Below are 12353 nucleotides of genomic sequence, written 5' to 3' on the forward strand. Positions count from 1 at the left end.
CCCATGCTCATGGATTGGCAGGATTAATATAGTAAAAATGGCTATCCTGCCGAAAGCAATCTACAGATTCAATGCAATCCCCATCAAAATTCCAACTCAATTCTTCACTGAGTTAGAAAGGGCAATTTGCAAATTCATCTGGAAAAATAAAAAAACCTAGGATAGCAAAGACTATTCTCAATAATAAAAAAACCTCTGATGGAATCATCATGCCTGACATTAAGCTGTACTACAGAGCAACTGTTATTAAAACTGCATGGTATTGGTACGGTGACAGATAGGTAGATCAATGGAATAGAATTGAAGACCCAGAAATTAATCCACACACATGTGGTCACTTGATCTTTGACAAGGGAGCTAAAACCATCCAGTGGAAAAAAGGCAGCATTTTCAACAAATGCTGGCACAACTGGTGGTTATCATGTAGAAGAATGTGAATTATCCATTCTTATCTCCTTGTACAAAGCTCAAGTCTAAGTGGATCAAAGACCTCCACATGAGACCAGAGACACTGAAATTAACAGAGGAGAAAGCAGGGAAAAGCCTGGAAGAAATGGGCACTGGGGGAAAATTCCTAAACAGAACAGCAATGGCTTGTGCTGTAACTTCAAGAATTGACAAATGGGACCTCATAAAATTGCTAAGCTTCTGTAAGGCAAAAGACACTGACAATAAGACAAAAAGGCCACCAGCAGATTGGGAAAGGATTTTTACCAATCTTAAATCTGATAGGGGACTAATATCCAATATATACAGAGAGCTCAAGAAGCTGGACTCCAGAAATTCAAATAACCCTATTAAAAATGGGGTACAGACCTAAACAAAGAATTCTCAACTGAGGAATATCTAATGGCTGAGAAGCACCTGTAAAAATGTTCAATATTCTTAATCATCAGGGAAATGCAAATCAAAATAACCTTGAGATTCCACTTCACACCAGTAAGAATGGCTAAGATCAAAAATTCAGGCAACAGCAGATGCTGGAGAGGATGTTGAGAAAGAGGAACACTCCTCCATTGCTGGTGAGATTGCAAGCTTGTGCAACTACTCTGGAAGTCAGTCTGGCAGTTCCTCAGAAAATTGGACATAGTACTACTGGAAGATCCAGCAATACCTCTCCTGGGCATATACCCAGAAGATGTTCCAACTGGTAATAAGAACACATGCTCCACTATGTTCATAGCAGCCTTATTTATAATAGCCAGAAGCTGGAAAGAACCCAGATGTCACTCAACAGAGGAATAGATGCAGAAAATGTGGTACATTTACACAATGGAGCACTAGTCAGCTATTAAAAACAATGAATTTATAAAATTCTTGGGCAAATGTATTTATCTGGAGGATATAATCCTTAGTGAGGTAACCCAATCACAAAGAAGTCATTAGATATGCACTCACTGATAAGTGGATATTAGCCCAGAAACTTAGAATACCCAAGATACAATTTGCAAAACACAAGAAAATCAAGAAGAAGGATACCAACGGGTAGATACTTCATTCCTCCTTAGAATAGGGAACAAAATACCCATGAAAAGAGTTACAGAGACAAAGTTTGGAGATAAGATGAAAAGATGGACTATCCAGAGACTGTCCCACCCAGGGTTCCATCCCATGGTCAGCCACCAAGCCCAGATACTATTGCATATGCCAACAAGATTTTGATTAAGGGACCCTGATATAGTTGTCTCCTGTGAGGCTATGCCAGTGCCTGGCAAATATAGAAGTGGATGCTCACAGTCATCTATAAGATGGAACACAGGGCCCCCAATGGAGGAGCTAGAGAAAGTACCCAAGGAACTGAAGGGGTCTGCAACCCTATAGGTGGAACAACAATATGAACTAACCAGTACCCTCAGAGCTCGTGTCTCTAGCTGCATATGTATCAGAAGATGGCCTAGTTGGCCATCAATGGAAAGAGAGGCCCATTGGTCTTGCAAACTTTATATGCCTCAGTACAGGGGAGCGCCAGAGCCAAGAAGTGGAAGTGGGTGGGTAGGGGAGCAGGGCCAGGGGAGGGCATAGGGAATTTTCAGGATAGCATTTGAAATGTAAATAAAGAAAATATCTAATAAAATTTTAAAAATCAAATATTAAAAAACATTTGCCACAGAGATTAGCACATGGCTAGGGACATTTTTGACAATTTGTATTTAAAGAGATCTTGATGTCATAAATAAATACTATTAGAATTGTGCCACCACGGGTGATTTCCTGCCTTATAACCAAGGCTTGTTTGAGCTACAGATGTCCAAGGATTATGGGATAGATTTACAAATGGTTTGCTGTGGGTGAGAGAGCAATTTCTTGGCAGATTACCTGAGTCAGTTCAGTGCACCCTTCAGTTATTTTTGTGCCTACTCTGTATAGTGTGTTTTATTCCATCGAAAGAACTATGCTGGAATCTAGAAGCAAAATAGATATAACTATTAATTTCTATGTCCAGAGAAGAGATAGCACCCTCATTATGATCAATAGCAGAGCAGTATCTAATAACCCACAGAGAGTGGGTACCACTTTCTCCCATACATAACAGTGAAATGAAATATCAAAAATATAGTGGATGGTTACATCATCTGTTTTTTGAAGAGAAATATAAGCTTTATGAAAAATAGTCCCTTTTTCTGAATTGATCTTAGATGGCATTTATTGAACTTCATAAAGCTGATAATTACAATGGTTTTTATTGATCACTCACCATGTCTCTATCCTAAGCAAGCCACATTCAGTCTTTTGACAGCCAGATAAACTAGTCTATTATCTCTGTTGATATATAGTATAACCATGTCTTGGAAATGACTTGTGAGTCACTTAGGGAGCTGTTGGTGACAGACAGACATTTAAAATCCCAGCCATGCTTATGGTAATGGCCCTATACAGCTCTGTGGCTGTGAGTCTGTATTCAGCCAACCCAAAGGTGTTGCTTCAAACCTGCTTCCTTCTGGCTGAGCTAAGAATTCTCTTCAGCAGCTGTCCTGATAGAGATGAGCAGCTTCGTAGCTCCAAAGGCTCTGATGCTGAACCCAGCTCCACCAATAATCCTAAGGGAGCTTTCTCCAGTGTCGAGCATCAAATGCCAGGCTTTTGCCAAAGTGTATAGTCCCGCTGCCTGAGGTTTCTTTCTGTGAAACCTGCAATTCTGTATACTTCTGGAGTACGCTATTGCTTCTAAGCATGCTGGATTTCTAAAGCATTTTCTACAAGAAGGGGGTGGAGGGAAGCAAGCTCAGAAAATCCCAGTATTTCTACTGCCTTTGCCAAATTTGACATCTTTGAAAGTAACTGTGAGAAGCACGCACAGTCTCTGCCAACTGCATGATTTAGCAGCTATAAAATCCCTCTGAATCAAACCCATTTTGAAATAAAAAGGAGCCTGCTTGAGAATTTCATTGCACTGTTGGATACCTACTCAAAGATCAATCACCCCTCTTCATTCTGTATTCCTGGTATATTTTTAAGTTTAATCTTTTTTTTTTTTTTTGCAGCTTACCCATTTAGTTAAGGGTAGAATTTTAAAAGACTAAAGACTGAGCAAGAAGGAGGAGGACATTGAGTGTGAACAAAGAGGTTTTTTAGACTCTGCACAATAGAATCGGAAACGATGGTCTATTTTCTTTTCAGCTCTTTTCCCCAATGGTACAGTACCTAGATTCTCAAAACCTGAGTGTCCTTTCCCCTGAAGGAAAATAGTCTCTCTCTGCGGGCTGCCTAGCTGGATAAAACAGCTGTGTTTCCTACTCCACGGGGAATTTCTTTAGATGAAAGTCTATTTTTTTTAAGTCTGAATATGATTGGGTGAGCAGAAGGCTAAACACATTGCTTATGGTTTGGCCTCCAATGACAACTGAGAGAAAAAAAATTGTGTTCATAAAATGTGGTACAAAAGCAATTAACTACCTCGAAACTGAAATAACATTGTAAATCAAATGCTGGCTATAAGGAAATGCAAAGGTGCGGACAGCAGAGGCTCTCAAGAGAACAAAAATAAAAGTGCTTGAATCTGAGTTCCTGATGCTCTGTGGTAGGAACAGAGATGCACCTTGAATCTCATTTGGAGTTTGTGCGAGTGCTTTAATTATGACATATGCACAGGCTCTTTCTTCACATAACACTCACATACTACATGTTTTAAGGTGGAAGCAAGGGAAGAGTACATTTTTTTTCACAGTAAAGATATTTATAAAGGACCAATACGCATTCACCTATATATTTACTGAGAAAATGTTGTCAGATATGAGCTAAATTCTGCTTGTGAAAATTTCCTTTGTTAAAAAATTGTTATAACTTTTAACTTTCTATTTCCCGAGTTATTCACTCCTAAAGAATTGTACCTTGAAACCATTAATAGGCTCTACATTTTTATGATTGTATTTTCTAATTTTAACTGCAAATAGTATCTTATAGGTAGCCCAACTTCATTTCAACAAGATGAGTTGATTTATCAGTGTATTCAAAGGGAAGTGTCATGGAACTTTGGCCAGAAACAGGTTTGAACTTGTGCCAGTATAAGACAAGATCATGGTTGTACCGTGTGTTTACCCTGAACAAACCAAGTTGCTGAATTGTGTTCAATGTCACCGTGTGTTTACACTGAACAAACCAAGTTGCTGAATTGTGTTCAATGTCACCGTGTGTTTACCCTGAACAAACCAAGTTGCTGAATTGTGTTCAATGTCTCAGATACAAATGCTATCAAATCATAACATCACAGAATGAAACTTCTTGATAAACCACAATAAACTGGAGAGAGAAAAGAGAGGACAGAGAGGGAGGAGGGTTAGGCTATGGGAAAATTTAGAAATAATTTAGAAATAGAAATAATTTGAGAGAAAACCATAAATTTAAATATGGGTTATTAGTGAAGAGATTGTACAGCTTATCATCTAACATAAGTAAATAATCATGAGACTCCAAAGACCACCATTAATAATTACTTTGAGAGAATATGCAAAAACTGAAATGGATGGCTATACTTACATATTTGCAAAGCACACACTCTCTAAGCAACATATGAATAATAGAAGCATACTGAAGGGGGGTCATTTTGAGAACAGCTGTGCCTTGACTCTAATCCTGGTGGCATTCTAGTTACATACTATTCCTATACCCCTCTTCTGTATCTGAGAAACAAGGACATCTAACTTGGATAAAGTAATTTCAGTGCACCCAAAACCATAGCCTACGCATCAAAGTTTCAATCAGCCTTGTATCACTATAACTATATACTTGACATGGGCTACTTCCATATAAACAGAGGATTGCATTGGCTCATGGTTCTGGATGTTCTAGTCCAAAATCAGGCAGTACCATTGTTTGTGCTTCTCCTGGGGCCAGTACACCATGGTGGAAACATGTGGGATGAATGCTCAAAACTTGAGTCAAGAAGCAGTGAGATTAAAGCCAGGATCCTACAGTCTCCTTTAAGGACATTCCCTAAGGGCTTCCCCTACGGTTCCAACTCAAAATGGCCTAGTGCTCCATTTCCCACACTGTCACCTAAGACATAGGGACCACCAGACATACTCATGCAACCCACAGCAAATGCTGAGTAGCTTTGCACTAAAGACCAAAGTTCTATCCTGCTGCACATTTCCTATTTTACACATAAAGCAGTGGATTGAGCAAGGCTATGTTTTGCTCATGGCCATTTAGCTAGAAAGTGATAGAGCTGAAATAGAAGCCCTGACAGTCAGTCTTCTGTGTTCATACTCTTACTTGCATTTTAGCCACAAAAAAAAATAACACTTTTGCAGAGATCTCACTAGGACTAAATGATACGCTGGCCACCAAGTACTTTGCCCATTCCCAAAAAACAGTGGAACGTAAAAGTAGTTGTCATGAATGGAATTTTAAATACTACTTTGAAGATTTGTTTTTTATTGGTATGTATGTATGTGTGTGTAGGTGCCCTAAAGAGACCAGAAGAGGGAATCCATCTTCCAAGGCTGGAGTTATAGCTGTTTGTAAGACTCATGATGTCAGGGCTGGGAGTCATTCTTAAGCACTAAGTCATTTCTTCAGTCATCTACAAGCTTAAACTATACAAGATGATAATCAACAAATCAGAGGCTGAAAATGTAGAAACTATATAATTCATATTTCTGGCAGTCTGGATCAGAGTAATTCTTGGGTGTATGGTTGGTTGGTTGGTTGGTTGGTTGCTTGCTTGCTTGCTTGCTTGCTTGCTTGGTTAGTTGGTTGGTTGATTGGTTGGTTGGTTGGTTGGTTGGTTGGTTTGGTTTATTTTTCACTTAAGGTCCTCAATAAGTTTTGTTCAAAAGGTACTCCTTTTCAGGAAGTGAAATATTTCCTTAAAATGCATTTGACAAAAGTCAAGATCCATTCAAGTAAATAACTCTCAACCAAGCAGAAATACCTGACAATTAATTATACAGAACATCAAGAAGGAAACTTTAAGGATCTTGCATCCCTGCAAAGAGCAGAAAGCATTCCAGCGAAGTTGAGCTGTACAAGGATGTCCAGTCCACTGTCATGATCGTCCACCTCATCCTGCAGGTCTTTACCAACGCTATCAATCAAGGAAAGAAATACATAATGGAAAGATGATGCAATTATTACAACTTCTTGATGGATTGTGCCCTTTATTAACAGGGAGTGTCCATCTTTATCTCTGCTGATTAGCTTTGATTTGAAGTCGGCTTTATCTGATGTAAAGATAGTGGTTACTACTTGTTAGTAATTTCTGTTTGGTAGGTAGCTTGACTCCATAGTTTGATATGCAATTTTTAGATGTCTTTGCTAACCAAGTGTTTCTTGGAGACAACAGATGTATGTTTAAACACAGTCTGTATTTTGTTGGTTAAGGTGAAGCCATTTACATTTGATGTGATTATAGAAAGGAAGTTGTTATTTCATAGGAATTTGTCAGATGGTGTTTTGGATTGCTCAATGATTTTTTTTTCTTTCTCTCATATTAGTTTTAGGAGTTCTTTTGTTTCCTTGTTAATCTTGGTTAGGCACGGGACTACATTTCCACTCCCCTTCTCAGGTCTGGGACCCTTCTAGATTGAAACTGTGCAGGTCTTAGTTGTGGCACAGTCATTGTGAGTTCATATGTGTATTGATCCTGTTGTGCCTAGAAGACACTGTTTCCATCACCCCTGCCTCTTACAATCATGTCCATCTCCCCTTCCACATAGATCTCTGAATCATGAGGGGGAGGGTTTTATGAAGACATCCTATTTAAGACATAGTGTTCCAAAGTCTCTCACACTTTGGACACTGTCCAGTTGCAGGTCTCTGTGTTAATTCCCATCTACTGCAAGAAGAAGCTTCACTGATGAGGGATGAGTGAGGCGCTGATTTATGGGTATAGCAGTATGTCATTAGGAGTCATTTACTGCTAAGCTCCTCTACCAGATTAGGATTTCCCCTAGTTCCATGACCTATCCAGTCTCAGGTTCTTGGCAAATTTAGCATTGTCAAGTATGGGTTCCTTTCCATGAAGCAAGCCTTTAACTTATTAAAAAGTCATCTTTAACTCCTATAACAAATGGGCCACAGTTGCACTAGCATATCTTGTAGGCAGGTCACTGTTGTAGGTGAAAGCATTTGTACCTGGCTGCTATTGATAATTACCTTTTTCATCTGGTAGGCTACAGAGTACCTTCCAGAATCATGAATGCCAGTCAATAGAGATAAAGTTTCTAGTTAGGTACCAGCTTGTCTTCTCCATGTTTGATGATATAAATAGGTGGGCATTTTACTTTCAGTATCTCTATTTTCTTTCCTAATTTTCTGTTTATATTTTAGACTTTTATGTCATATAATTTATTTTTATTCAATTTTGGAAATTATCTTTTAAAGGTCTCACGTATATTTCCTTTGCTCATGCATCTGTTTGAGTCTTCTATATGGTCATTACTTCTTTTAAAACATAAAACTTAATTCTTTATCCAATAATTCATTCATCTCTGTGATTTTAAAGTCCACTGTAGAGAAGTTCGGAGTTTGAGAATAGGGCGTGCTTGGTAATCATGTCATATTTGTATGTGTATCATGTTTTCTACATCTGTTGGCATGCATCTGTCTTCCAGTTTTAGATTCTCTTTCTTCTGACTTTAATTGTTTTGTGTTTAAGGGTTTTTTAAGGGGACTGTCTGGGGTTCTGATATGAAAACTGGAAAAGCTTGGTGTCCATTCCCAGATGATATATCTGCATGTGGGATATCCCTATGCACATGCATACAAGACCAAAAGAATGCACCATTTGTCTTCTTCTCCAGCTCTCCACAGTATTTTTGACATTTTTCTTTTATTTTTTGAAATTATACTAAAGTTACATTATTTCTCCCTTCTCTTTTTCTCCCTCCAAACCTTCCCATCTACTCTTCACTCTTCTCTTTCAAATTCATGGACCCTTTTTATTCCATTGTTGTTACTTGTAAGTCATAAAAATGATCTTCCCCAAGGAAAACTACACCAAGTGTTTATCCAATACCAAATGGACAGCCCTGAGAACATGCATACTAACAACTTTATACTGACTGACCAAGTTATATTTAGGAGTATATATGCATATAAAATTATTTGTTGAGATAGTCTCTTACTGAACCCAAAGGAGTTCTGCAGGAATGTCTAGCCAGAGACCTCCTAGTATCTACTTGTCTCTGCCCACCAACACTGGGATACAGGCACATATAGTCACAATCAACATTTTATGTTAGTCCTGGGGATTTGAACTTTGCTTTCATAGCAAATACTCTTGTCTGCTAGCCATCTTCCCAATCCCCAAGTTGCACATTTTCAAGTAGATAACTGTTATCAACTCACACCTCATAAAATAGTAATATAATCAAGTGTTTAGGGGATAAAAAATGCATATTTAGCACTTAAAAATTGATGTGACTTACCATAGTAATTAAGAAAAATTATACTTTCATCTCAATAGATGGAGGAAAAATTGACAAAATTCATTCTGGATTTTTTTTTTCAATCTTCAGGAAGTTATATAAAGAAGAAATACAAGTGGCCAAGGTATAGTTTTAAAATGTTTATCAACCTTAGCCATCAGGAAAATGTAAACTAAGAGTGCCCTAAAATTCCATCTCATCCCATTCAGAATCTGTCCCTACCAATGCCATGCCAGACTCAGCATCTCGTGAAGGCTCATAATGGGGCCCTGTTCCAGGAGCAGGAGCCATGTCACTCTGTCCCCACCAAGGCTCAGCAGACCATCATCAAAAAAATAAATGACAAGTACTGGTGAGGATGTAGGGAAATGGGGAACCTTCATTAGCTGATGATGGGAATAAAAACTTGTGCAGCCACTGTGAGATTCAGGATGGAGATTCTTCAAGAAGGCAAAACAGAACTACCACATGATCCATAGCACTCTATGGTATAAACCTAAAAGACTCTGTGTCAAAATACTACAGAGATGACATCCATATTTGTGTTTATTGTTGCACTGTACTCATTATTCAGGAAATGAATATCCCTCAACAAATTAATATGTATTAATTTGTTATGTAAAATGTAATGTAATATGCAAACTATATGTATGCAATAGACATTTATGCAGCCACCAAGAAAAATGAACTCATGGTGTTTTGGGGAAAATGCATACAACTAGAAATCAATATAGTTAAGGAAAAAAGTCAAATTCTGGAAGTCAAATAACTGTATGCTTTTCATATATGCAGAATCTGAATCTAATAAAAAAAAAGTGCTCTAAGCTCTAAAAATAGAACATGACAACCAGAGACCTAATGGAGTTGGAGAGGGGGATATGACTGCATTTGACTCATAGCAAGATCCATATGTGTGCATGTATGCATCAAAATATCACACAGAGCCCCAGCAATATGTATAATTAGTAAGTATTAGTAAAGATGGCAGAAGTTTTGAACAGATACTTCGTCAAAGAAGATAGAAAGATAATAAGTAAGTACTCGAATAATGTTAGTATTGGCTTGAATGAACATGACCCCCATGAATTCATATGTTTGGATACTTGATCCCTATTGGGTGGAACTGTTTGGGAAAGATTAGGAGGTGTGGCTTTGTTAGAGGAGGTGGGTCACTGGAGCCAGGCATTGAGTTTTCAAAAGCCCAGACTATTCCCAGTGTTCTCTCTGTTTCCTGCTTGTAGTTTGAGATGTGAGCTCTTAGCTGTTCCTGCTATCATACTTTGCCCTGCCATCGTGGACTCCAACCTTCTGAAATCACAAGCCCAGTTAGATATTTTGTTTTGTTTTGATTGGATTTGTTATAAGTTGCCTTGGTCATGACGTTCTACCTCAGCAATAGAAAAGTAACTAATATAGTCATTTATACTATAAGTCATTATAAAGATATAAACTAGAAACATGATGAGATGCATACAAAGCCAGTACACTTGGAACTTTCATGCACTGATGATAAGATGATTATAAGTAGCCCTGTACTTCGGAAATGTTTGGCAGTCTAGTAGATCAAGCCCATATTCCATGTTATGTGAAACCATTATTTTAATTGGCTGTCTTCTGTGAACAGTTTTATGTATGTAAACTGCTAAAAGGATGAAAAAACAAATTTACTCAGGAGAAATCCAAACTTCTATTTGTACAAAAACTTAGATTAAATGCCTATTAATCTTACTCATAAGCTCTTTTTGGGAAACAATTGAACTCTGCATTGGAGAATGGTAGCTGAGACCCTTCTGTAGACTAGAACACTGTTCAGTACAATAGCCATAAATTCTAAATTTGCGGGTTTTGCTTTTGATTTGTTGTTTTTGTGTTCAGCTAACCATGCAAACAACAGTAGGGAAATGCAAACAATTACAACGCTCTTACAAATCTTTTAAAAATTTTTTAGATTATTTAATTTATTTTATATACACAAATATTTTGCATACATGTATATTTGCATGCAGATCTGATGCCCATGGAAGTCAGTAAACAGTACCAGATACCCTGTAAGTGGAGTTGTGAGCCACATGTCTGTATTGAGAACCAAACCTGGGTCCTCTATAAGAGCAACCACTATACTTGATGGATGAGTATTCTCTCCAGCTCATCCAAAACTCTTTTTTCTTTCTTTTTTTTAAATTAATCATTTTATTTGTTTACATTTCAAATGCTATACCCCTTTCCAGTCTTCTCTCTGTGAACTCCTCATTTCCTCCCCTTTGCTTCTAAGAGGGTGCTCTCCTATCCACTCACCAACTCTCACCTCACCCCTCTAGCATCCCTCTTTTCTGTGGCATCAAGCCTCCACAAGATCAAGCACCTCCCCTCAAACTGATGCTAGATGAGGCAGTCCTCTCCTATATATGTAGCAGGACCTATGGACTGGCCCATAAAGCTAAAATAGAGGGCCTCTTCATCACATTAGAACTCAAAATGCTATATGAAGTGTGTCCTCCTGTGTTCCTTTTCCATCTCCTATGACTTAAATGCTTTACCTTCTCTCAAATTCAGGAGAATCAGAGAAGAATCTTCATCTTCCATTGGCACCTTTAGAAAATTGTAATTAAAACCTAGAATGATGGATACCATTGGACGAACTAAACAAATAGAGAATTATTAGAAATTAACTTGTTGTTTCATTCTCTCTACATAAATAAAACTGTCCACAGGAGACAGCCAATTAAAATAATGGAATCACATAGCAATTGCATGACCAAGAAGCCAATAAGTTAATTAAGGTTCATTCATTCTACCAGCTTCTCTCATGAAGATAAAGTTGACTAAACAGTACCGTTAGAGATTTTTGATCTAATTTTATTTACCTTCTAAATAAATTTTACATGTATTCAGATAGGTCATATGCTTACAGAAGATTTAATAACTTGGAAAAATATAGCAAAGTGACACTTAGGAAGATATTTTAATAAAACTCCCTAATCAGACTTTTAAACCTTATGACTGTGATTTGGGATGCTAGCGATAGACGAAATTATTTTCCATCACCCATTTAGAATATTTGATTACTAATTAACATAGGCAAAGAATGTAATGAATGTGTAAGTCACCTTTGAGAGAGAGGCTTTTTCAGAATTGAAAGTGATGCCCTGTTGCATTTAGCTCCAGCATCCTAATGGTTCAATAATATTTCTATCAGATAAGCCATGCGGTGCTTGCAGGCTGGGAAGTTGAATACTGGCACATACAAAGCCATGAAGACCAGCGAAGCAATCTTTTAGTATTTGATTGGGAGGTAAGTGCCACCTTTCCCCTTGAACTTGGTTAGGTTTTTTTTGTTTGTTTTTGGTTTTTTTTTTTTTGGTCACGATTTCAAACAATTCCAGTATCATTGTCTCATTTAGAGTCCTTCAAAGTTGCAATCTACGTTTAAATAGAGAAAAACAATCTTTTTTTGTCTTTATAAATTTATTTAACTTTCACAAT

Source organism: Mus caroli, unplaced genomic scaffold, assembly GCF_978045245.1.
Source record: "Mus caroli unplaced genomic scaffold, Mus_caroli_1 scaffold_10, whole genome shotgun sequence".
Classification (NCBI taxonomy): domain Eukaryota; kingdom Metazoa; phylum Chordata; class Mammalia; order Rodentia; family Muridae; genus Mus; species Mus caroli.